This window comes from Rhea pennata, chromosome 1 (assembly GCF_028389875.1).
Source record: "Rhea pennata isolate bPtePen1 chromosome 1, bPtePen1.pri, whole genome shotgun sequence".
NCBI classification, from domain to species: domain Eukaryota; kingdom Metazoa; phylum Chordata; class Aves; order Rheiformes; family Rheidae; genus Rhea; species Rhea pennata.
This window is the reverse complement of record NC_084663.1, coordinates 110,341,962-110,366,054: the sequence shown is the minus strand read 5'-3', so window position 1 is coordinate 110,366,054 and position 24,093 is coordinate 110,341,962. Positions and strand designations below refer to the sequence as shown.

The 24,093-nt window shown below is 38.1% G+C and overlaps 2 long non-coding RNA genes across 22 annotated transcripts in view; both read right to left on the bottom strand.

The window, feature by feature from the left end:
• Window positions 1-24,093, bottom strand: part of LOC134152437 (uncharacterized) — a 377,211-nt gene that overhangs the window by 85,194 nt on the left and 267,924 nt on the right. The window lies entirely within an intron of this gene.
• On the bottom strand, window positions 1,294-23,476 carry LOC134152473 (uncharacterized). The gene is made up of 3 exons (XR_009961023.1): window positions 23,340-23,476; window positions 22,780-22,824; window positions 1,294-1,348 (listed from the first exon to the last, which is right to left on the bottom strand). It is a non-coding gene; the product is annotated as an uncharacterized LOC134152473 (long non-coding RNA).

The window sequence follows — 24,093 nt, the reverse complement described above, 5'->3', positions numbered from 1 at the left end:
TTATTTCACAAAATTATTTTCCCCCTTGGAGTTCATTTCCTACAGCAACACTAAGTTTTTGTTAAAGGCAGAAAAAGCAATACCTTTTTACTGCTGTAATGATCTGATCTACACGTGATTAGATGCTTCAGGAAATACTGTGCATGTTGCCTCACTGATGCTTCGAAATGCACATCATAACACATGATAATATTTGTAGTCCCCAAAAAAGGTTTCAAAAAACCTTTCTTTTCAGCTCTTACTTTCTGCTCAGGTTTTCATTGCAAGAGGCCTTTCTTCTTGCAAGGGGCCCTTCTTTGTTGTCAGAGGCTGGAATCCAGGCCATCCTCAGCTGACTTTCTACTCTTTTTCCCGGACTATAGCTCAGCTTTGATGTCACAGGACTGAACTCAGTCCAGCTCCTTTCACTACAGAAAATAAATACAGACTGCACTAGAGGTGCAGGGGAAGGGTTCTTTATCACATCCTTGCAGACTAAAGTCTCAGACTCTTTTGCTCTGAATTACCTGAAAGCCCAAATGTAATGGCCAACATAAGAGCCACATACACATACATGCATAAATGACACTCACGCTCATATAACAAATGTTTCTGCTGTAGAGTTTCCTGAACTCCCATCTCTCCAGACACGAGGATAGCCTAACAAATTCATGGCTCCCAACAGCATGCTTTTACTTTCCCTGCATCTGAGCCCAGCAGGAAATAGGTTGATTCTGGTTCAGTCTAAACAGAGCAAGGGTTGGTAAGTAGGTAAAAGGAGACTGTCTGTCCTAGGGGGATACAAATCAATGTGCAATGGTGGCTTTAGTGATGCCAAAATACTAAATAGAAGAGGTCAACTTTGTTAGGTATTAATTTCATGTTAAGTCATTTATTATTTTCAAACTGACACATGGAACAGAAAATATATTGCCAGAAATATGTACTACAACTTCTATCCTGGTAACACAGCTCACTTCAGTATGCTCATTTCAGAAATTTTGCTCAGAACCAACTTCCTTTCCATCCTCCTTTAGATAAACCCTGTGTGTTTCATTCAAGAAATGAAAGCATATCAACCAACCTATTTGGAGGAAAAAAGTACTGACAGTGTCCTACTAACTTTACAAAAACAGAGCAGTTATTCGTGAAATTAAGTACAATTTTCCTTTCTGAATAGAAAGAAGAGCCTTCCTATATATTTTTTCAATAATAACTGCATGCTTAATTCCTGACAAAATATATATGAAAAGTTAATTTACTTCTCAAAAGCATTCTTTGCACATTTCTTCTCCTCACCTTCGATTGCTCCTGGTAGCCAGCAGTCTCGACATCTCTGCACATACGCTCTTCATTAAATTTCAGTGTCCTGAATCCAATAATAGAGTGAGGAATAACTTAGTGTACCAAACTCCACTCCCATGTAGACAATACCAATTTTGAGTCAAAGGGAAAAGATGTATTTTTTTTTCCATTGGGCTTTTCAATGCCTTCATTTACCTGCTCTTTATCTTAGCTTATCCTTGCTAAATTTTAATTAAACCAAAGGAGTACTAAAGAAATACTGTAACAAAGCTAATTGTAAAGAAGGTCAGAAGCCTCTGTTCACTTGCTTCTGCTATTTGCAAAGACAAGGCTGTGACCAAATCCTAAGTACGCCCCAAGTAATACTCCCGTGAGTATTAAGTATAAAAATGTAAGTAAATATCATTGTGCTGTTGCAAAACAGGAAAAAGCTATATGTTCTATCTGTTGATAGAATATATCAACATATGTGTGGCATATTATATATAAATCTTTCAGCACCAGAAAGGCCAGAATTGAGGTCCTCTGTTCAGTCTTGAGCACTGCTGTTCAAGACTAGTTGACAGCAGATTTCTACATTCAAGGTGAAATGCACAGGTCACACCTCTGAGCTGGTGTTTCAGGCTGTTTGCAGACTCAGAAGTAACAATAAAATCAGATTTTTTATGGGTTTTGTTAAGTATGTGAGGACTCTAACGTTGCATGTTTTAATGAGCTTCTGAAATCTTGTATCCCCAGATCTTACGCTGGTTGGTGGCCTGCACTATTTGGGCCTTAAAGCAACATGGTGTACAGACTATCGCCATCCCAGAACCATCGTGCAAGGATGGAGGGGACTCCAAGGCGGGGGGGTCTAACCATTCCTTGGCCCTCACACAGGCTCACAACAGATGATCATCAGGTGTCCCTAGACACCTTTGTGTCTAAGCAATGCTGACAGAAAGATTATCTAATGTTTAACTTGAAGATTCCTTACTGAAAGTTAAGCCCATTACTTTTTGTCATACCTGTTATGAGGATGTTCCCTTCCTTCATGTATTAGATATTAACATATTTAAATATTAATCACATGTTTCTTTTCAGTCTCCTTTCAGGCTAAATAGTTTTACTCCGCAAACCAAGTTCTCCAGATGTCTTAATGTTCACTGTTCTGTTCCAGACTCTCTTCAACTAGTCTTGAAGAGCAGTGCTCAAGACTGAACAGAGGACCTCAATTCTGGCCTTTCTGGTGCTGAAAGATTTATATATAATATGCCACACATCTGTTGATATATTCTATCAACAGATAGAATATATAGCTTTTTCCTGTTTTGCAACAGCACAATGATATTTACTTACATTTTTATACTTAATAATTTGCAGGCTCATTTCCATAAATGTACTCCCTTCCTGTTCCCTAGCCTGCCTTTGCACATCTGATTATTTCTACCTAAACTTAACACCTTGCACTTTTCCCTGCTGAAGTTCATCCCATGTTTTTCACATTATTTCTCTTCCTCATCAAAATCATTTTGAACTCCAAGTCTATTTTCCGACATTTCAGAAATCCCTCCCTGCCTGGAGCTTGACAAATAACTCCAGAAATCTTGAAACAGCTTTCAATCTTGATAGTAAACTATGAAATGTATGACTATGGTTTCCTAAACAGATTTACTCTCACCTTTTAATGTTTTCACCTAAGAGTGGTGGTAGAGTGACAAGAGAGCTAGATTAGAGACAGCCTTATGAATGCCTTCAGGACTACAGTATTGATTAGGAGATAGAAACTATTCTTGGACTCACAGGAGTCTTCTGATCCTACTTCTGGTATGGACCTGCTGTGTGCCTTCAGGAAAGTCATTTAACCTTTTCCTATTGCAGATTTTCTTTCTATATGATGGGCATAATGATGCTCACTATCCTTTTAAATGTGCTTTGCTAGCATCAAAGATGAAAAGTGCTCTGCAAGTGCTAAAGTGTTATTTATGTGTTCCCTTCCCCCAGGCAGGGGAAATGAAGTTCAGAAAATGCAGTAGCTTTTTTTTTTAATATATATATATATATACACATATATATATATATAGATAAAAGAAATAAAAAAATAAGAAAGAAAGAAAGAAAGAAAGAAATAGAATCCTATATAAAAGAAACAAAGTGCATGGAGACCTAAGGACTTGCAGTGCTATCCCCATGCAACCCTTAATTGCACAAGATATAAGTACATAAGGACAAGAGTATTAAAGGACAAAAACAACAAAAAAAGTGCCATCAATTTCTGCTGTACTGCTATTACCACCACCACTAATCTGAAATCAAGGTTCATTGTCATTTTCCTTGAGATTATTTTGGCCATAAACCTGAGTTAAATGTGAATTTTGTCTAGAACTCAGTGACAGAAGATAGACTGTCATCTCTTCAGAAAATACCAAGCAATGCATGCAGCTACAGTGACCGAATAGGAGACTAGTTTAAGCATTTAACCTTTTTTTCCTCTAAAAATATGAATAATAACAAAAAGAGCCTTCACAATAGTCAGTTACTTATGTTTTAGGACCGCTTATGTCAGAACATACAAAAAAAATAAAAGACACAAGAAAAGAGAAAGGAAAAAAGGCCACTGGCAAGCTTTGAATGGGTTTGTCTTTAATACAACTTACCCCAAATATTTTGTTGTGTTTTATTCCACATTGCTAGTAGGTGGGTAGCCTCACTTACAGATGTCCATACAAAGGACAATCATAGCTTAAGAAGTAACTATAAATTGACCACACTAACATTCCTCGCACAGTCAAGTAATCAAACAAGTCAACTTCTCTTCTGCTATGAAGAAAGATTACAGAGCTCCTGCTCTAATCTTCCTCTTCCAAGATTGATTTCCAGTTTAATACTGTTCCGCTCCTTAAGAAACCTCCTCAGCCAGGAGAAGCCAAAAAAGTTGTCCCAAGTGCTTTCTCTATTAGGCCAGAAGCTGTTCAGCAGCTCAGGTTTCCATACCCAGCAAAGCATGTACCAGAACTCTCTAGCTCAGCTGCTTCGGCCATATGTTAAAATAATGTTCTGAGATGTGTTCAGGTGTCTTTCCAGATAAATGTTTTCACACCTATCTTGTTGTCTACATATCCATCTTGCTTTTATATTATTTTCATCTACAAAACTCATTAGATCCCTTAGTAAGGACCAAAAATTCCATAACTATGTCAGATTTTATTTAAATTTCTGATGGGAAAATTTGCTTTCTCCTAAAATAACAGCAATTCTCCCAGTGATTAAAGTGTTTCCCTTCTTACTTGTATGCCATTCTGCCTGACTGAGGACAGGCTTTCCTACAACATACCCCAAGCAAGCAGCCATGGCAAGGACATGAACTCAAGTGCAGCTCCTAGGCCCATGTGGACAGGGTGTGGGTCCCAAGAAAAAGGAGAAGAAGGAGAAGAAGGAGACGATGGAGAAGGAGGAGATGAAGGAGAAGGAGACAAAGGAGAAGGAGATGGAGAGAGAGAAGAAGGAGAAGAAGGAAAAGAAGGAGATGAAGGAGATGAAGGCAAAGGAGAAGGAGACAAGGACATTACTTTCTTTGCTTGAAGTTCAAGACATAAATGTTGGAAGAAGATTCTTTGGTAAGATAACCTGTTTTGGAGAGCTCTTAACTGAAGGTCTAAAGCATGCCCTTTAATGATTTCAATATGTAAATTTTGGTGGAAAAGTACCCAGAAATGTACATTCTTAAAAAAAAAAAAAAAAAAAAAAAAAAAGAAGAAGAACAGCTAGTATATCTATACTATCTCTACCTGTTTTGGTACACTATTCATTTAACTATTCAGTAAGTAGCCACAGATGCATCTTCATGTGGCGTAGGAAGTACACTTGCACAAAAACTTCTAGGAGACCAAAATCTTTATCCACTACATCAAGATGACATGCAAAGAATAAAAAAGGAATTCACAGCTCTTGTACAGACCAATTACTAGCTCATTATTTGTTCATCTTAGATTTTAACAAGAAGTATAATACAGTTTACTGAATATTTTTTCAACTAGGATTCAAAAAGTAAGATTTCATCATTTTTTTCCTCATACTCTGCACCTATCATGCAAAAGTTTTTGTAGAAGAAAATATTTCTAGAGTAGTATATAGTTGGTGAGCAGCCATCAAGCCAAGAAGAAAAGATGATGATAAGAACTACCTGACCTCATCCTGGCAGCAATGTTAGTTGATCAAGGCAAACTAGAAACGAAGAACTAACACATGAGACTTGCCAGCAACTTCAACTCCACCTTCATTAGTGACAAGTGAGTCAACTTCCAGCAAATACATTACCACATTGGCAGGACTAAAACAATCTTCACATGACTGATAGCCTGTGCCTGAAAGGATGGCTAATTTTGATCCCTTGAGTACTTCAGTGGTCTGAGTTCCCTCAGTACCTGCAGAATTTATAAGTAAGTCTGCAATAAGGTCACAACAGCCCCCATGCTACTCCGCTCTTTTAAGTAAATTCAGACTATTCAGTAAATAGCCATGTGTAATGCAACAGATTAGGGGTAGCAGGGAAAAAAAAAAGCACCAATAACAACAATCACCAGAGACATTAATCTCCTCAAAGCTACCTGCCAGATCTTGGCAATGGAAGCAACAGACTTTTTTTTTGGAAGGGACACAAATATAGTACTGTGGCTGATTACTTTTCCAGATATATTGGTTTGGCTCTACTTGTATAGGACTCACTGGCACACATTGTCCAGAAAGCAAAGTAAATACTTGAGAAGCAGGTCCTCATGTCAGATAAGAGACCTTTAAAACAACTGATATATTTACATAGAACTTTTATTTTCAACATTGTTGTCATAGTTTATTTTGTCCCCAGAGCAACAGAAAAGTGTAGAGATGAGCTGTGTTTGGAATAACACAGATTAAAAGAAAAACAAAATCCACAAACTTTCTGCAAAAATTAACGGGTTGATATAAAACACTTCTAGCCAGTCAATAACTATTGCACCTGGATCTGCTCCTGCAGAAGTTCTGACTGTAAGAAGATTACAGATGATGCTGTCCATGGCACCCATACAGCCTTAAACTAAATGTTCCAACTCAAAGGAATGTTCAATATGAGAAGGTGAAATAAAAATCTATCAACAACAAATGTCAATGCTTGGCACAGAGCAAAACCACTGCCTGACCTGAGATCAGGGATTGGAGCTCTCAGACATTTGGAACTATTCAGAATTTAGCAGATACTTCTAGCATCCTTTTGGTTAGGTTTCAGTCAAATTTCTGTGGAAGACCTGAACAAATTGACAGTATTTTCCAGTTCAACAAGGAGAGAATGAAGGACCTCTTTGAAGTCTCTGATGAAATGTAAACTACTTCCCACAAGACCACATCAGATATCAGAATCCTCCTTAAAGAATTAATCTTAAAAACTCCATATGTGAATACTCCATACACATGTGCATGTGTGTATGTGTGTTTTATAAATGTTGGTCTATCATTTTAAGTTCTAATGTGATTGCCAGACAGAATCAGGATGCGTTATAAGGGAAGGATAAATAAACAAGGGAAATTCAGAAAACTGGTTTTCCTAACAGCAGCACAAGGCCCATTCTTATTTAAAACATCAGATTGCACCAATTTTGTATGAGGTAACCCCTACCAAAAAATTACCGTTTGCTAAAACAAAATACTTCTTTTCCTGTTGGCAAAGGTTAATATCAACCTGTATCAACCTGAGCTGATGCAGTGCCTTATACCATGAGAATCTTACTCTTCATTCTTGTGATAGAGGCCTTCCTTCATTTTGAGCTTCCAGATGCAGTATTTCTTGACCAGAATATACAATCGAAGTCTTGAGTCAAGCAATCACATTTATGCCATTTGATAAAACAAATGAATTTTACCTTAAACCTGGAGTCTTCAAAACCTAGATGGAAAGGTTTAAGGCACTAATAATGCCTTAAATGTAATCACAGAGGCTGAAGGCTCATGTGGTTTATCATCCTGCCATCCAATTACATCTTGCCATCAAGCTACTATAAAAGGTGAAATAGGAACACAGGTGCTGTTTGCCCATGCAAAACTGGCAGCAGTTTTGCTTGGAGTTTCCTCCCTTGTTGCCTGATGCCCCATGCTCTTCTGAATACTTGTACAGGATCATCAGGGCAATATCCATGGACATTGTGAGCCTGATGTTTCTCCAGCATCTCATTTTCTACTTGTGTTTCGTAGAAGTCATTACTTAGACGTGCTGTGAGTGTTAAACCAGGGTGCGCAAGGGATACAGACAAAGGAACACCCATTTCGTCTTTCCCAGTGTTCCCTGAGATGGCTACCTACTTAATACTGTCAAGACACGTTCAGAGGCAGAGCTGTAGCCATACGAATAACTTCACTGATGAACATGCAAGTGCATAGAGACCTCCAGCACTTTAAGGCTAGGCATCAATTTTGTGGAGGAGCTGAAGATCTAACTTTTAACTCTAGATATTTCCAGGAGCAGTAAGAAGAGCTAGATAACCAGAATCCTGTGGTGGATATAGTCCAGAGTACCTATGCTTCCTTTGTGCTTTTGAAAATCTACCCCTGCTCTTGAAGGATAAGGGGAAGGCATTTTCTTTGTTGTTAGAAAGTGCAATACTCCAGAAAGATTCTATAAAGTAACTCCTTACTGATAATATCCTGAAACAAGTAAAATCTTCACCTCTGACTGCAACAGAGATAAAATCTCCCCTGTAATATTTTTTTTGCTTGTTGAATTTCAGTTCACTTGAAAATAAAACATGTAGTAACATAGGATTTAGAGGATATTTGCTAATTCATTTGCTACTTTGTATTTCCATTTCAGGAGATTCTCCGAGGTATTTGGCCCTAACAGGTGTAGCTGATAGGAGTACAGCTTCAGCATGTCTTGCCAAAGTCATACTCCAAGTATGTGTCCAAGTCTTGCCAAAATCATAGGCCTAGACTCATCCTATTCAGGTCTATAAAATACTGAAGCTGACTTTGATCATCCTAGACTCCCCAGAATCCCTTTTAAGGTCCCAGAGGAATGGGAAGCAGGTGTGTTGATGAGAGGGAGAGCCTCCAAAGAGTGCTTCAAATCGTAGATGGGCTGACTGTCACCTGGATGTGCCATTTCCTCGTTGCTCTGGCACGTGTGAGTATGTAAGGTTTACTTCACCCCTAGCTGTGATGCCTGCAGAGGAATGGGATGAGCCCAAACCAGTCTCTCTTCCATGACACAGGAGTGCAATAACATGCTCCGTCAAGTTGGAGACCCAGAGGCACAGAAAAATCCAAAAGGAAGTTGCAGAAGAAAGCAAAAAACTCACTGGTCTCATCAAAATCGCTCTGTGTACACTTTTACTGGGACTCCATTATGTGTCATTACTTCAGTTATTCTATAGCATTGCTTAATCAATTTCCATCATTTTAACAGTTTAAATTTACACACTGGAAGCAATAGAAAATCAGGAAGTTACCACATCTACACTTAAAACTGAACAACAGGACATTTCTTACTGCAGTTAGGGCTAGACAGCTATTTCTATGTCACACAAATAAATACTCATACATCCAAAAGAGAAGTCTGAGACTTTGGTATTTATTTCTGTTCATCAGTAGTGCAACATACAGTTAATACAGATTACTTATACGTTTAGATGTATATTTTATACATTTATAACTACAGTAAACTTTATAATATACATGATACATATATATGTGTCTCTCGAAGCATAGTCAGAACTGCCATTAGCAGAATGGTTAACAGAGATACACTACTTTTAAACACACTTGCCTAGAAGAGAACCTGCACAGGGGAGTAAAAACACACGGTATACTGTATTTCTGTAGAAGATTACCTCACTTCCCTCCATTTCCTCTAAAATCTTGGTAGAAGAGGAAATTAAGGGAGACAAACTGAACCGTGATGCTTAGGGGGTCCCTTGATTCTGCCTGTCACAGTTTTAAGCCTGCTTGGGGCCTCAGGGGAGTCTGGCTGCTCTTACTCCTCCTCTGCCAACCAGACAGTAACGGCCCACTGCTTTTATTCATTACCCTGAATGTAATGCACTAAATTTAACAAGTAACACACTCAGCGGGAATTTATTGGCCTTTTGCAGCATGATTGCAAGGTAGGATATGGATATGGATTCCAATTACTGCTGACACCCAGATAAGAGAAACAAAGCCTATGCATGATTGTTATTAATCAAAGGTGATATCTGGTATTACAAAGAAAAGAAAAACAAAACAAGAATAATTTAAAACTACTTAACTATGTGGTTTTTTCCTATCAAAATGTCAGTTGCTCCAAATAAAATTATGCCAGTATTTTCTTGCTAGCAATAATAAAAGAGATGGCACATTACACACAAATTGCAGGAAAGAAAATGTAAATAACAGGAGTCTTTGATTATAAAATGATATGCAGAAGTAAGATACTGTGATAAGCATAGAATAAAAATATGCATATGTTCACAGTTATACAAATATTAAAGAGCACTAAACAAAATAAAAATCCTTTGTAATAGAGATAGCTGAGATTCATATTGATCTGCCAGTATTAAAAGATGGGATAGGAAGAAATTAATTCATCTTGTTCACATCTGGAGCTTAAATAGGTACAAATGAATGGGCAGAGAACAAGCCAAAAGACCACAGCATCAAAATTCCAGAAACCAACAGATGTGAAACACATGCGTTATCTTTCCAAAAGTCCCTCCCAGGTGAGCATAGAAAGTAACCATTTCGCTGCATCTGATTGCACTCATTTTGTAACAGTGCAACCAACAACTTAGTAAATATTAGGGGTATTCAGAGAAGTCAGTGAAAAACAATTCAATTCCAAGTGTCCAAAATTTCCATTCAGCCTGGATCTAGAAGATGAATTTTTCTTCCAAGCTATCTAAAACGATTAAGTCAACAGAGTGCGGCCAGAAAGCTTGTGAAGTTTCTCATTACTGTCTATTCCTGATATTCAGGCTGAGGGTTTCAGCCAATGAATGTTTCCTGGTAGCAATTCCATTCTGCTACTGTAGCAGAAGCAGGGATTACTTTTCAAAAACAGGAAGTTAAAAAAGATGAAAAGGTGAAGTCTAAATTCAACATTTCTGAAATGACACAACAGCATAATTTGCTTGAAATTCAGTGAGCCTGCTACTCACAAAAAATGCTACCTCAGATTCCTATACATATAACTTATCTATATGTCCCCAAAATTAATCAAAAAAGAGGAAAATGGCATTGCAAGTACCACACTGGCCCAGTCTGGTCTGACTTTACTACTCTCTCCTGATTCCTGAGACAGCCTCTTTCCTGTATGCTATTCATTTCCTAGTCACTTCAGTATTGGTATAAAAACAATGTTTTTACCCTGGGAACAGAACTGACCTCAGCAGTTCTCTTCATACAAACCAACATTTCAGTATTACTGCTGGTTAAAAAATGAATCTGAACCAATAACCGGGAGACCAAATTTCAAAGAGAATTGCCAGTTCTCCTGTCCTTAATTAAAGATTTTATTCTACAAGCCATTATTATCATGCTATCTGCATAAAATACTGCATATCAATAAACGTTATTGCACATGTAACGTGTTAGCTTGTCTCTTCTGGGATGCTTTCTCTCATCTGTGAAAAGGGAGAGGGGGGAGAGGCCAGTTTGTTCATGCTGAAGATTATATTTTTCACCTCTGTTATGAAAGAAAATGTCATAAGCACATCAGTGATCATGTTTTACACATTCAAGATAGATAAAGCATAGGCTGTAAAGACACATACGTCTTTAGTGTAGGTAGGAGGGGAAACAAATCTTAACTTTAGTGAAGGCAGTTACTTGGATGACACAAAAAAGCAATTGTATGTTTTGTAATCTCATTTTTGCTGTTTTACCTGGTATATTTGAAAGAGTTTTGATACTGGATACAGCAAGAGACTAAACATAATAAGCAGGGAGGAACAACATATTTTTAGGAAAAATTGCTTTTTAAGCAAACACTATAAAAATTATATATTATCCGTCTCATGATATTGATGCATACATATGAATGAAGGATTGAATGAGAGCATAAAATCATTTTTGCGGCATTTGATGATGTAAGGTATTACTGATAAATATTTGATTACATATATACATGATTTCAAACTGAGAAACACTTGGGTCAGTGATGCAGCCTTGATACTGAAGAGATCTTTTATTAATAGCACTAGCATCTTCTTGAAATATATGAAGTTCATCACCGAGGGAGAAAAAGAAGTAGCCAAAAAGTTGATTCATCAGAGCATGCAGATACCTGCATAACTTTAAGCTAGAAAGTATTGCTCACCAAAGCTTTGTGAATAAGGATGTTATCAAATAGTCAGACTAAAAGTTTAGATGCAATAGAAGAAAACAAATGTAATAATAATAATACAATAATTATAAATTATTATTATAAATAATTAACCTATAAATTATTATTATAAATAATAATAAATGTAATAAATAATAATACAGAGCAAACTGTCAGCATTAGAAACAGAAAGAATAAAAAATCATTTCTGCAGAGATTAGGGTGAATGGTCTTTTTAACATGGTGACCAGAAATAGGAGATAAAGACCATAAAATACACAATTTGCCCACCTTTGGCTTCAGTGAGCTTTGAATCAGACCTCAAAAGAAGGGTTACTTCTCTAGTGCTGTAGCTAAAATGCACGCTGGCCTTTTTTACAGTCATTGCTCACACTTAAATAAATGCACAGAGGCTGTATTTCTACGTTTGTGTACACATTATTTTGTTGTGAACACGAAAGAAATGTACACCCTCATATTGCAACTGGATTCTTCTATGGAAAAAAAAAAAAAGTGACTATTGTGGCTCGTCAGTATTACAACAACTGTTACAACTCCAGCCTTTTGTTCTAAAATATTAATGGGAAAAAACAACAACATCTTTTGTAAAAGATTACAATTTAGAATGGTAATGATACATTTGTCTCAAGAGAATTTGTATTCTGTCTGCAAATCAATCAAGATATGGTGAAACGATTTAGAAAGAAATCACAGCTGAATGCATAAAATCCTGAGAACAAAGAATGATACCTGCGTATAAGAGACAGCTGACAATACCCACCAACAGAGAAATGCATTTCTCCTTATTCTTGTAAATATATAAACTCATAATTCTGCTAGTTTCTTCTATAAATAACACACAATTTTTATTTATGGTACACTATTTAGAAATATATTGTGCATTCTGTATTTTTGCTAGCACGTACCATGGAGGTATATTAGATCAAGACTTTCATGACAGGAATAAAATCACTGAAATGTGGATTGAGTTAATAACTTTAATGCAAAATATTATCTTCTCTTTTTTTCTGAATTTCTCACAATGCTTTTGACACACTAATCCTTAAAAAAATCATTTGAGCAATAGAATGGGAGAAAGCATCACACTGGAAGGGAATAATTTCATGCCTCAGATGTGTCGTGAAGCATGCGGCCAAAGAATGAGTGACTTCAGTCACCTAAGAAATGCAATGATTCCCAGAAAAGCACTGGCTAAAGTATATTATTGCTGTTGCTGCATGGAAATTATTTTAGAAAAGGTCACACCCATGGAGCTACTAGAAGTTATTAGAAATGAGTGATTAAGGTGGCAACCATAGAGCTTGTAATTCACAGTTTAATAAATAAATGCACTCCCCCATCACACTTGCAAAACTAAAGTGCACATTCTGAAAAGTACCTCACTTAAATGAAGGGCTTCCTTGGCCTAACGTGACTATCAAAGCTCTCCTACAGCAGCTGAGAAAACTGTTTGAAAAACTGTATTTTACCCCAAAGACTTCCACGGTGACAACTGCCCAAACTCAAATTAAGTGCTCACGAGGTACAAAGACATTTGCAGACTAGAAAGCCAACTGCAAAGGTGGCTGTTGCTCCACCTCATAGTCACCTAGTTAGGGGGCTCTGGTCTCTGGAGAACAAGCTCAGCGTCACAAGAGAAGACGACAGCAATCACGCATGTCCGCTTCCTCGGAGTAATGCCTCTAGCAGAGATCCAGTCCTGGAGGAGCCGGGCCTGCACAGCGCGAGTGCCAAAGCAAAGCTGGGCATCCTACCATGGTTCAAGTTTAGGGATAGCAGCGCGTCTCCAGGTCAGCGCTCTACGTACGTTGTGAGCAAATGCTCAAGATCTTTGTTCAAATAAAGTGAAGAGCTTCTGTGGCTTTTTTTTTTTTTTTTTTCTTTTAAAATGAAAAAATCATTTACACTGCAGATCTGAAACAAAATGATGTCCTATTTATGTAGAGTTTGTCTTTAATAAAAAACAAGTTTCAGAAAAGCTGCAAAAATGAAACTTTAAAAATTCTATCCGTAATTTTATGTATAACAGCCTTCAGTCTGGTTTGCTGCTGTATCATCTCACATTACTATCAGCTACTAAACAGAAAAGGAATTTGATTTTTGGAAAAAAAAGTCATTTTTTCTTTTAAAAAATTTGAATCACAGCTTTTTTTTAAAGTTATATCATGAATTAAAAGTTCATCCTTTTCTTTAAAGTTTATACTTAGATCATGCTGCTTCTTCTGTTCTTGGTATATATTGCAATTTAACCTCACCATATTCTCTAAAAATGTTTTCTTCCTTATTCATGCCAACTGCATCATTTCCATTCTGCTTAACCATTAGTTGTAGCAGTTTCCTTTAATTCTGTGATACTATTTTTTTCCATTGCCTGATAATCTAAGGCAAAGTGTTGTGAATCTTAAAAAAATAGGCTAGTTTAAACGAATCAAAGAAAATAGTAGTTCCTTATTTTAAACCAGCATGTTTTGTACTACTGCTAATCTGTTACAGAACTGAGGAACTGCTCTAAGTATCTGAAACACTTTTGACTTTCCTGTGACTATGAAATATTAACATCAAGGGACTTAGTTTTGCTATCCTGTAAGAACTGTTCAAAGTACCTCATGGGGTAAAAAGTGATAAGAAATGAAGAGAAACAGGAATACTTGAGGAATTATTCTCATAGCCCACTCAAGGTACATAATAAGACATGGTTCTGCAGCCAGCATCCACCACAGAGGCAGGTGGTATGTAGAGGCAGGTTCTGTCAGAGAGCAGTGAAGAGTAAAAATTAAGATATCTAAATTTAGAAGGTGCAAAGACTCTCGTCATTTCCAGCTACATTGTCCTGGTTATTATCACTAAAAATAAACATTTCAAGGAATATCAGAAAAAAAAAGATTTTTTATGTTTTCCATTTATTTTTTGTTTTGCGGATATGTTATGAAGTGAAAATAAAAGTTTTAAACAACAAAGGAAATTGCACATTCAAGATAAATTTACAAGGCATTTACAGATTGCCAGAGTCCAAGAAGTGCTGTAATTGACTCCTTCTGCCTTGAACTTCATGTGTTGTTTGATTTTTAGCAATTGTTTTGGGAATAAACTGAACCATGAATGTTGATCTTGGCATCAAAGCACATGCCAGATCCTGCAAATCTTGTGTTTGCTACCATCTCTCACGTTTGATATCTGGCACATCAGAAAGCATCAGCTATGGAAGGGCTACAGAGACTGAGAAGGACACTCCAGTTGCAGGTCACCTGGAAGAAATTGATTTGCAGTTAGTTGCATTAACTGTACATACTGTGGTGAGCAGGGGGCTTAATTACCTACACATCAGGCTTCTTGGTTTAAGAACTTAAGCTGGAAATCAAAAAATGACAATGCAGTTTTCTTTCTTTTTTTCTTTCTTTTTTCTTTTTTCTTTGAGAGCTGGTTTGTATGTTCTCATTTGCAAATGTTACTGGGACAGTGTCAGGTTGCTTTAGGCCAAACATTTGGATTTCTTATCTATATTTTATAAAACTTAAACCTGTTGGCAAAATTTGCTGGATTTCTTTAATGGTTCCAGTGGAAATAGTGTTTCATCTAGCTCTGAACAGTCATCACAAACGAAACATTACTGGACTATGCCATGACACTGAAACCAGCTCTAAACAAAAGCTGAAACTACTTAGTCTGTTTATTAGTATAGAAGCTGTGAGAAAGGAGGGGGAAAAGCCCTAAAAATCCTAAAATTTACCTAATTGAAGAAATAAATTTTCAGTAAATGTATTTATAATGGACAATATTCCTTTAAAATGGCTGGGTCATTTTTGTTTTGTTGTTGTTGTTGTTGTTTTCCTAAAGTGGTATAATACTGCTATTTTATAATGTGCAATGGAGGTAGTATCAACCAGCTTTCCAGTTCGGAGCGGCACGGTCCCAGCCATGGCAGGGCTCATTAACACCCAGCACTTGGATGATTTATCAGCCAACCAGTGTGCAGAGTTTCAAGTCTCTCCTCTGCAATACAAGGGGGACCTTCCCCTCCGGCCTGCTCCCATTCCTGGTTTAACCCTTCAGCAAAACTTTTGTGCTATCTATACAGAGAGTTCTGCTCCACACTAAATATGCTAATAAAGAAATACCTTGAGGGCCTTTTTTGATCATTTCAGTTACATGTTGTATATGCTAAATCTGCAGCTTGCAGGGTTATCTTCAGTGAGACGTCATCGTCTCTGGTATATGCAATGCCTTTTGCTTTGTCCTGTCCAATAGGCAGGTTTTTAACATATTATTTTTTTATCAACAAACGCAGGCTGTGAGATTAGCTCAGAAGGACACTTTCCATACAGGCAGGACTGATGCCCTGTCTGCGGACTTTGACCTTCCAATCAAGACACATCATTACAAATACTTTGGTGGGGGAGGGAAGGGAATTGGCCATTGCGCCAGGATCTCTAAGCACATCTCTCTGCACCATGCACAGAGGACACCCTGGGTGTGAGGGCCTGGTGAGGGACAACAGCGGAACTCTATCAATTTTTGCAGCAAGTGTCTCTCTTTCTTTCTTTCTTTCTTTTTTTTTTTTTTTTTTTCCCTGTGAGATCCCCAGAAAGAAGAGCATCAACAGACAGTGCAGATGGGGTGAGTTGCAGCAGCACTATGGTGTGTGCCGCCAGATAGCCGGAGAGAAGTCATGGCCCCAGAGAAGTACATATATGACTTCTACACCAATGGTCTTGTGCTTCTCTGAAAAACCCTCTGGGGTCTGCCAGCTTTGGGAGAGAAATCTCTCTTGCTCTTTTCAGGATAGGAAAAACTTAGCCTCACCCCATGGGACAAATAGAGGAAATATCTGCTAGCAAAATCTCCTGGAATTTTCCTTTGATCAGTGTCTCTTCTTGTACATTTTTCCACAGAGAGAAGAGGGGTTTATGCCCTGGCTTGAGATTGCTAAAACTGTAAGATCATATTACACTTTTTGCAAACGCTGGGAAAGAGCAGGTTTGAGAACAGCGCTGAAGAAAATGGTGGATCCTTCTCCGTCTCGAATCTCAGTACGTGTGCAGAAGCCGGTAACAACATCTGGCAAGGTGCTGCGCTCTCGCAGTGCACCCTGCCGTGACCAAACGCCCGGGGCTCACCGGCTCTCGTGGAAGTGCCCAGCACCTCCCAGGACGGAGCAAAGGAAAAGCAGCCAGTTTAACACAGAAGCGATACGCTAGTTCCCCAGAGCTTCCCTGTCTTGACGCGCGTACCAGCCAAAGATCGGCCCCAGTGTATTAAAACAGGTCTCCTGTAAATATTTCATGTCCTGGAGGCAAGCAAAAACGCGTACACTGCCCTATGCATTTCTATTATTTAAAGGGTCACTAATCAAGCAGTGAACTTACCTTCCCGACAAATCTACATACCAGATGATCAATATTCATTTGGTGCTAACGATACTCCCTTCCCGGCCCACCACGCGAACGAACGCAAGCTCGGCCATCTCCCTCCTCGCGCAGGATTAGCATAACCTGGGAAACGAGCCCCCAGGACACGCTAGGGTGTGCTGTGCCGACCGCTGCAGGGGAAACGCTCGCGACGACCGCCAGCAGCAGCCGGCAGCGTAGGGACGAGGCGAGGAAGGGTTAAAGTTTTGTCTGTGACACTGAAATTGAGGCCAGCTGTAGGTCATATTCACGTCCCAGTCACAGGAAAATGAACCTGTGAGACAGAACCTAATTATCTGCTAAACCAAAAGCCAGTCTCAGTTCAATAACTTAGGACAGAGCTGGCAGCCAGATATAGTGTTGCCATGGTAACGCCGAAAAAAAAATCCACTGCAGTAGAGAACAAGAAGGGAAAGAAGGAGACTGTAACCCTAAATATGCTGTAGCCATTTGATCTTGGACAAGTGGATATGTCTAAAGAGCCAGATTGCTACAACTGTCTATCCACTTTAATATCCTCTATAATTACTGAAATGAAAAATGCAATTACAGTGTGCTCTGAGCTAAAAACCAGGAGTAACTGGCTAACTGGGAATTAATTTTAGAGAGAACAATATCAGCTTCTTTCCCCTCTCAACACACACAGACTTAGAAGTATGTGGGGGCTGGAGATCAGAGGCGCCTGCTTCCCGCTAGTCCAAAATCACTTCATGCCAATCAAACTTTTGGTTTTCACCATCACCTTCCCCTCCTCCCTCTTCGCCCATCCACCAGGAATTATGTACAAAGGAAAAGTTCAGTAAAGCATTAAAACTCTCACTTCAGAGACCGTAATGTCTGAACTACTTAAAGTTATGAATGACATGAGTTTAAAGACCTCAGCAAAATGCCTGAGAGTGGTGCCTTGTACGAGTCGTGCGACAGCAGGTAACAAGGCAACACAACCGACTTATGTGCGCAGGAATCCAGCCACTGAAGATCCAGTCGTGCCAACTCGCTTCTATTCAGAGGTAAGCATGGTGCTCCAAAGTACCACCAGCACAGGGTCTGGGGCTTTTCCCAGCTGAAATCCCTAGCAACAACACAAAGGAAACCTTACTCATGAAGCTCTCTGAGTTGGACGTGCACACATCCAAAAAAACAGCTGTGCAACTCCAGGATTGCTCTGCCAGTTTCTTAAATGCCATCTCAAAAGAGTTCATTAAAAATCAAACACAAACACGTATCAAACACAAAGCCAGCACACATTTTGAAATATGCATTGAGAAATACATACATACATATGTATTTATTTATTTATGATTATTTTGGTTTGTGGATTTGACATTAAAATGATCAGCTAAGATTTCACTAAAGAACATACATATTTTCATGTGTGTGCATGCTAAAGACAGAAAGAGAAATTTTAAACAAATCATCCTGGTTAGAAAATAAATACAATTCAAACTAAATCCAATCATGCACTTATTTTGGCCAGCCCCTCTGTACAGGTGTTTTCAGCTTGCTACCAGAGCTACCCTAAACTATCCAGAGCAGCTTGCTAAATGGTGAGACTTCACGCCCAGATGCTGGAAACTGCATGGTTTCAGACTCTCACTTAAGCACACTATTCAGGCTCAAAATGTTCTTGTCATTACTAATTTTACGAGAGACTTTAAAAAATAATAGTATTCCAGAGGTTAGGATAGCAAAATCATTTCCAACTTGAAAATATGATTAAGAAATATTATTGTCCTCGTATTTTTACTCTGCATAGGCTTCTTTCTTCCAACTGGGTGAAGTTCAGATTCAGTTGTGCATCTATCACTACTGCACAGTGCTGTATAAGTAGTGAAGAAAAGGAAAACTTGTCCAGCTATGTGTTATAGGGGATTCTTTATATATATATATATATATATGTATACACACACACATAAAAATATACATTTTTACATTATATACATATATACATAATATACATTATATACATTTATGTATATATGTGTATATATATTATATATGTGTATATATATATTATATATATGTGTGTGTGTGTATATATATATATATATATACACACATAAAAAAAACCCCAAACCCACACACCACACCAACATATACTATATAGGGCTTTTTATATTGTTTAAGAATAGCATCCTGCTCTTGTAAGCACTTACTATTAGTACCTAATCCAGTGAGTAGTTTCACTGTGCTGGTAGAGGTGTCCAGTATCTATAAAGAATTTAAATACGACCATTCTATACATGCATACTTTTTGTTTGCAGTAATGTAGATCAAAGGGAGACTACAGTATTATTTTCAATGAGTCAGCCTCACACTGATGGGTCTGATCCTGCTTTTGCTGATCACAGATTTGTCCTCATTTTTATCTCCGAAAATATAAATATCTAGTGCTTTCCTTTAGTTAACTTTATATTTCTGAAGTGTTAGTAACATGCTTATAAATCAGTCTGAGAATGTGCTCAGTTTCTGCATAAAGAATTTTTAGGAAAAATCTTCCTTAAATTATGGAAATTAGTTTTAATGCACTGATTTTCAGCCTTCAAGGATAATGACTTAGTAAACTGATAAGCCATTTTTGAGACACATTTTTTTTAACAATGCCTCTGAATCTTTACGAAACAACACAGTCTCACAGGAACTTGAGAGAGAAGCAAATAATACAGAAGAATGGAAAAAATACTGGAAAATGTAAGCTCGGTATAGCACAGGAAGCAACATTTCTGCTCTTGTTTGAAGAAGCAGAACAAAAAAAAAAAAACACACTGACCTTCATATATGGGATAGGAACATAATTTTGACTTTTTCATTCAAGTGCATTTGTTTCTGGTCTGCAGCCACTCTGAAACAGTAGCTCCAAAAACTGTAAACTATCCTTCTCCTCTTAACTACACTACTCTGCCAGAGGAAGGCAGAATCGTACATGGGCTGAAGCAAAGGAGATTCCCAGAATGGGTCTGTGGGACAACAGTTGACTAGCGCCACATCTATTAGCCGTACTTCTGATACATCTATTATTATGACTGGAGATTGTTCTGTAGAGAAAGCAGCCATCCTCATGCATGAAGTTAGTGGTGCATTGATCATCAGCAAATCCCAAGACTTTACACATTAAACTGCTTCTTGCAGCTGTGAAAATGGCAAACTATAGTACTGATGTATTTACACGGCTGAAATACAGATATGCATCACTTGATCTTCTGATGTTTGTGCAAAATAGTAGGAAAAAACAAGTTAATGGAGAACACCATTTTGTCATGGGAGAAGCATTAGGGGCAGTTATTGATTAAATAGTCTGTCTTTTAGCATTAGCATAAAAAAAAAAAAAAAAAAAAAAAAAAAAAAAAAAAGAAAGAGAAATGATGATCTGACCTTTATGGCAGTAACAGTAATGGAATCCAGCGGTCAAATTCAGGCTTTGCACATCTATGTGTGAAACTCCTACTTACATAAATCTGAGCTACTTGCAAATGTCCATGGACAGATTTAACCAGCCTGTGATTTTTTCCAACTTCCCACTTAAAGTATGAACTCTAGAAATGCAACTGTTCATGATCGTCACAGTGGACTATTTTAAGGGAGATAGCTTTGGGAAAAACACATTTAATTTGTGAAGCTCACGGAAGCCTCCCGGAATGGGGCAGTGAACGTGGGATTTGGTTTCCTAAGTGTAGGTGTCTGCTGCGATTTTAGATGCCTTACAGTGTCTGAGACATCCACAGGAGGCTGGTATATATGATACAGTCCCTACAGACTTGTGGCCTTCTGGAGTGGTGTAGCTAGGGTATCGCAGGGCACCTCAAATGGCAATAGATAGCTACATTAGGCAACTGACACCCCACCACCACTCACACTGAAACTTTTCTATATTTTCTGAAGATTGCTGATGCTGTATGACTCTTTTGATGTCCCAGGTACGCACTTTGCAGTCTTCTATCACTAGGACAAGTAAGTTTTACTAGTTCTAACATCTGACTCTACATACTACCTGTGCGCCCTGTGAGGTACCCTACAGACAGATGCCAGGACACTCTATCTGTGCTTCAAGCTAGTAGGGAAACAAGAAGCCCGATCAGGATGCTCTGAGCAGACATACTGCACCTCACCAGAGGGTTCAGCTGCTGAGGTTCCGTGCTGCACTAACCACGTGTGCCAGCAGAGAGGTCACCTCCGTCTGCAGAACACCATGGTATGTGGCCTCAGTATATATGAAAAGACTCAAGCCACAGCTAGCCAGGTTAGAAGGTATGCACTGGGTACAGTGGCTATCTAAATCAAAAGATTCTTTCTTTTTTTTGAGATGACTATACCACTATAACCTTGCTTTTCCACTGTATTGTGTGGTTATATATTGCTATCACTCTGTCAAGTGGGAGAAAAATGCTGCCACACCTATTTTACACATTTATAAATGACTATGCAAAGCAGACAGCATTGGAGAAATGGCCTACTTTTCCTAGTCATACTGAGTGTACTGAAATTTCTTACATAGATTGGTCAGCACTGTACTGAACAACTCTGCAGAACAAAAACAAATTCAGTGGTTTTACTACGCAGTCAGGACTGAGAGAATTACCAAGAAACCAAATGAGCCCGTTTTGATTGGCGTCATAAACCATGTTATAATATGTCCTTATAAACAGGCATTATATAGTATTACATGAGCTAATCCTCCTAAAATCAGCACTTACCATTAGATGTTAGATTTTGCTTTTTAATAAGAGCTCAATGACTGTCTTAAAAATGGGGACTGCTGATTACTGCAAGTAGAACTATTAGTAGAATCACAAAATTTATAAACTGAGATTCTGTGGTTACTTTAAAAAGTTCAGATGCAGTGCATGAAACATCCAATAAAGCTGTTTTATCAAAAGCTACAATCTCTGTTTAAACTTAACAGTTAATATTTAAACTCATGTTCCATTAAAAATATGTCAGGATAGTTTTGCATCATGTTAAATGATACACAGTGAGCCTACTTAATTTGTTACTATATTTGTTGCTGGGTTTAGATACTAAGCAAGCTAGCTAAATATTGTATTTCTTTGCTTAAGTCTAAATAGAGTCTTTCAGTCTATTAATACAGATAATTTAAAATCCTCTTCCAGAGCATTCAACTTTGGTTCAGGATTCAATATAAACAGTTCATCTAGTTCTTGAAATCTGTACTACATATGTAGGCTGTTCTGACAAGTACTGCTATGGTTTGAAGCACCTTCCAGTGTGTATTACACTGTCCCCAGTGTAATTAGGGGACAGGTAAGTAGGAAAGGATCAAACCTGTAGTATGGAATTTTTCAGGAGAGGAATAATTTACATTCTTTATAAGAATGGTAGCCACTCTTTAAAAATCTCAAAATTTCATGATGACATCTTAGCAACTGAAGCCAATGACAGAACTCCCCTTGATTTTAACAAGGCCAAGGAACCTCTTTATGGAAACTACAACGCTGGAAGATGCCTTTATCTTCCAGGGTATAATTTCCACTAAAAAAATATGTCATGAGTACCTCATAATACCAAATGTCACAGTTGCTATCTAATCCACCTTAAAATCTCTCTATTGTACAGAACAATGTGTAGTTGGAAAAGTTTGCCAGTAAGATATATTTATTAGAAAAAAAATCAGCTCCAAGTAGAAACAGTCATAAAATTACATATTACGGATTCTCCCTTTGAAGAAAATGCTTTAAAAAAAATAAGTGAGCATAACACAGGTTGCGTAGAGGTGTGGTGCCTGAGAGGTCCACACAAACCACTTACATAAGACTCCAACATTTTCTCAGTCCTCTTCAGTCACAAATGGATCTGCAGAATATGGACATATTTGTAATCAAGAAAAGATATAATTATTAGGATAGAAAAAGGCTCTGTGCAATTAAAGCAGAAGTAATTAGACAAATTCATAGAAGAAAAGGAAAAAATATCTGCCACAGGGCTTAAACAGATTGATGTCACCGTTCAGCACTGGATTACAAACTGTGGAAGACAGGAAAACACATCAGCAAAGCACCACTATACTTGTCCTGATCTTATCCTTTTCCCTGGGCATCTGCTTGTGCCACCATGAGAGAGAAAAGATGCTGGCCTATATGCTAGATTGCTAGCATTTCTTTCCACACTAGCACACTCTCTTCTGCTGCTCCTTAAGGGGTACTGAGATAAAGCCAATGGATAGTGTCTAGACAGTGCATAGCTATTGCCTTTGAAAGTCATTTGATGCACAGGGGCTGTTATACATGCATGGTTTTAATGAGGTTATTACAGGTTTTTCAGGAGTATAGTGCAGCAGGCAAGAAAGGCAGAAAAAGGAAAATCCTCACCTTTGATTGCGCACTTGTTGCTATAGACAGCACTACATGTTGCACGCTATTCTTTGTAGAGGAAATGACCGTCAGACGTTTTTAATCCACTGCAAGCTAGGGACATTTTCTGTGTTCAGTTTCATACAGGAATATATCTGTTGGCACATTTAGGCACAGCTTGCTAATTTGGCTTAGTTTCTTATATGCATTGCATTATGCTCCCTCCCCCTCTTTTTTTTCCAAAGAGTCCTCCAGATTGCTTTGTTTTGCTGAGTAAGAAAAATGAAATGTTGCAAAGCATAATATCTCCTTATGCAACAACTGGAAGGAATCTTTCAGTGTCACTGTTGGGGCAGTCACTGAAGGTCTGGTGCAGCTGCAAAGCCTGTGGCAGCACTGCGGGTGCTACCTTTGCAAAGCTCATACCCTTCCCTTCTTGAATGGGGACATCTTGCCTTTACAGTACATGAATACAGAACAGGCTAAAAAATAAATAAAAAGAAAATTAAATTCCATTCTCACGTTTTTTTTTTTCTTTATTCAAATAATAAAAAGTGTGGAGGAGATTTTCATAAATCCCAGGCGACTTTAGTTGGAAAGAGGAGTTACAAGCATGAAGATTTATCTCACAACAGGAAACCTGAAGTACCAGCACTGTCACTCCTTCCACGCCGTTTTGGGTACCTCACCCCACATACATTCACTTCCACTTAGGGAAGGGTATGAGATCACATGCTCTGACTCATTCCTTTTCTTTACAAATGTAGGCTAC